This window comes from Schistocerca cancellata, chromosome 9 (assembly GCF_023864275.1).
Source record: "Schistocerca cancellata isolate TAMUIC-IGC-003103 chromosome 9, iqSchCanc2.1, whole genome shotgun sequence".
NCBI lineage: Eukaryota > Metazoa > Arthropoda > Insecta > Orthoptera > Acrididae > Schistocerca > Schistocerca cancellata.
This window is the reverse complement of record NC_064634.1, coordinates 46765555-46769485: the sequence shown is the minus strand read 5'-3', so window position 1 is coordinate 46769485 and position 3931 is coordinate 46765555.

Genomic DNA, 3931 nt, shown 5'->3' with positions numbered 1-3931 from the left:
CAATCATTTGAATATGCCTTTCTTAGAAAATAGTGGCATGAATTATCTACAAAAGAGTGGATCGAGTGGCAAAGCCAGCCTTGAGGAACATCTGTTGGGCTCCCTGAAAAATTTAGGAACACGAGAAGCAGTAACGGCACTATGAGTCCCTTAGAAGATACACTGAATAAATAAAAACGTGGTTATGTTATTTGAATATTTCGGAAAGAAGATACTAAAAGATTGACTTAATCCAGTCTTTGAATTTCTTAAAATATCGACGATAAAATAAAGGAAGTGAAAGGTTACGTACAGCCGGTACAGAAGCCAAACTGCAGTTATAGAGAGGCAAAATGCGTCAACGAGACGCAGCGGTTGTCATAGGAGTGAGACGGTGTTGTAGTTCACCCTCGGTGTTCTTCAGTCTGTACACGCAAGCAGTAAAGGTAGCCAAATAGAGACTTGGACAATTACCGTTCAAGTACGACGCCTGAGGGGAGGCAAATGTTATGTGGGGTTGCCTGCCCTCAGGCGCTAGAACAGTCGAGAGGCACCACTCGGCTGAATGTGGGTGTTGAAGACTCTGGCACGTACATTATTAATGTGCTCAACAAAGGCGCGGGGGTGGCACCGAGGGTGTTGCCAAATTCCGGTGGGGGGGGGGGGGGGGAGGGATCTTAGAAGGACCCTTTCCCGTTTTATTCACGCACATGTTATTGTACGAGTAGCAGCCATCTGTGACCACTCCACAGGAGGACTGAAAACCCATAAAGATCCTATACTGCTTTGGGTCAAATTTCATCGAATGGTTTTGAACGATTCCAGTAGTTCCAACCTGTATACCAGAGCAAAAGTTCCGTTTTCACTTCACTCCAAAGGGGTCGCAGCCCCATATAAGTCCCTAGAGCAGGGTTGAATCACCCGGGGGGTCGGGGCTCAGCAGTATCGAAGGTATCATGGACGTCGTCTGTTGTTTAAGGCACTGCAAACTGTCGCTTTCGACCGACAAATGTGTGAGAATCATGTCCCAAGAGAAAGGGTATCCATTGATGTCCTTTATGCCATCTTCTACTGGCTTTTCGAGTCGATTCTGAGCGGCTGTGACTCCAGTGTGTTTTCCTCGGCCACTCATAAGAAAACCGTGTGATTTCAACGCTGGGAATCGCGGTTTTGTCCTCCACTGCAGAGGCGTTAAAAGAAGAGGATGTAACGCAACTATCGATATTACCTATAATGATCTTATCTAACTTCTCTTTGTTTTTACTTAATGTGACTTCTGTATAACTATGCTCTTTGATGTAACATCTATTTAAATGTTTAATTCACTATTTATGATAATTTATATAATTGTAATTAATCTATTGATGTCATTCATATCAAAGGTAATGTGCGGTAAAATAATGAAAATATTATTGTTTACTGTTTCATGCATAAGGAAAGTAGGTTTGTAAAAATCTAGCTTATGCCAATGGTATGAGTATGCTGTCTAGAAGTTTGAAAGAAATGGAAGAAGGATTTGGCAGACTGGAAAAGGAGGCACAACAGTTGGGACTTATAGTAAACAACACAAAAACACGGTATCTCTTTATTTCCAGGAAAAATGCTGTTGTTAAAGAAAAATATATTAAGTTGAACAGAGGCAATTTTGAAGATATGAGAAGTTCGAATCCATGGGAGTGCTGGTCATGGAGGAGAGCAGAATAAGGGAAGAAATAAAATTTAGGATTGCTACAGGAAATAGAGCTTACTGGGCCCTGATCAAGATCCTTCAGTCACGTTGGCTGAGCAGAAAATAGAAGGTGACTGTTTATCGAACAGCCATAAGACTGGTGGTAATGTATGGCTGAGAAACATGGACAATCACTTTAGTAGGAGAAGAACTCTAGATAAGATGAGAGAGGAAAACATTAAAACAGATTTTTGAAGCCGTGTATGAGGAGGGGCAATGGAGGATAAGGAGAAACAAGAAATTGGAAGAACTGTATAGAAATCCTGACTTGGTGACTGAAATTAAGTGTAACAGATTGACGTGGCTGGGCCATGTAGAGCAAATGTCGGAGGATCGAGCTGTCAAAAAGGTTTACACAGGAAATCCAGGTGGCAAAAGGAGCAAAGGGACACCCCGGAAACGTTGGCTGGAGGATGTGGAAAATGATTTGAGAAAGATTGGAGTCAGGAGATGGAGGAAACGACCAGGAAAACGTCAGCATTGGGCTATGTTCATCAGAGACGCCAAGGCCCTACATGGGCTGTAGCGCCAAGGAGTGAGAAAGGAAGTAAATACAGTGAACCCATGCACTGCCGTCTGATACCTTTGCCACTTACTGAACGTTCTGTAAGCCTATAAATGAAACTGGGATACCACCCAAAAACAAGTATTAAGTGAGGGACCAAGACATACAGCGTGTTTCCGAAAGAACGTGCAAAAATTTAACATGCCATAGAGGATGCTCCACTGAAAAATGTTAGGTAGGGAACCTGGGGTCAGAGAAGCGAGCTTAAGGAGGTAATAGGAATAAAATCACACATTACTGCGTACGTTTTTATTTACATTAGTTATAATTAACTGCAAACACCATCATTAACACGATGAACGTACCATTTGTACAGGGCTATTACAAATGATTGAAGCGATTTCATAAATTCACTGTAGCTCCATTCATTGACATATGGTCACGACACACTACAGATACGTAGAAAAACTCATAAAGTTTTGTTCGGCTGAAGCCCCACTTCAGGTTTCTGCTGCCAGAGCGCTCGAGAGCGTAGTGAGACAATGGCGACAGGAGCCGAGAAAGCGTATGTCTTGCTTGAAATGAACTCACATCAGTCAGTCATAACAGTGCAACGACACTTCAGGACGAAGTTCAACAAAGATCCACCAACTGCTAACTCCATTCGACGATGATATGCACAGTTTAAAGCATCAACGATGCTTTCGAACTCATTGATGGGGACATGCTGCGCCGAGTGTGGGAGGAACTTGATTATTGGCTTGATGTCTGCCGAATCACTAAAGGGATCGAACATTTGTGAATGCCTAAAAAAACTTTTTGAGTTTTTGTATGTGTGTGCAAAGCATTGTGAAAATATCTCAAACAATAAAGTTATTGTAGAGCTGTGAAATCGCTTCAATCATTTGTAATAAATAACCCTGTACTGTATCTTACAAAATGCGCTCAAACTGACGGCCATCAACCTCAATGCAAGCATGACATCGGCGAATAAGATTCTGACACACCTTGACAAATGCCCCTGAAGAATTTCGAATCACATCACAAGTAGCTACAATTCTGATAGTTCCTTGTTTCCTTGCGAGAAATAAAGAATTTACAGCACACTACGACTAAATTTGTACTCATGTCAGTTTTAATGGTAAACAGTAATACTACACAAAGCGGTAGACAAGTTTACTTCAATACCTCCTTAAGCTGGACCCCAGGTTCCCGACTTCCAATTGTTCAGTGAAGCATTCTCTGTGACCTGTTACGCTTTTGTGTGCTCTTAGGAGACACCCTGTATACTACCGCCCCCTAAGTATCGTTCTTGTAGAGATCACAAACACAAGATTAAACTACTTACAGCTTGTACACAGTCATTTAAAGAGTCATTTTTCCTGATATCTATAGGCGAATAGAACGGGAAGATACTGCACTGCGTGACAATAAAATTGAAGCACCACTGCCGATAAGAGGAAACGAAAATAATTTCGCGCATTGAAAATTTATGTTGCATTATTTCAGTGATTACGAAATCGAGTCAAACATGCAAAGAACTTGGCAGTATGACTCTACTTATCATTATGATATAGCACCACTACTATTCTGCATGCATGCTCTGATTCGGTTAGAAAGGGTGTCATAAAGCCGTTGAAGCCTCTCCTGAGGCAACCTACTCAAACAACTGTTGTAACCGATCCTTGATAGCGTGTATACTAGCACTGGAATGGAGA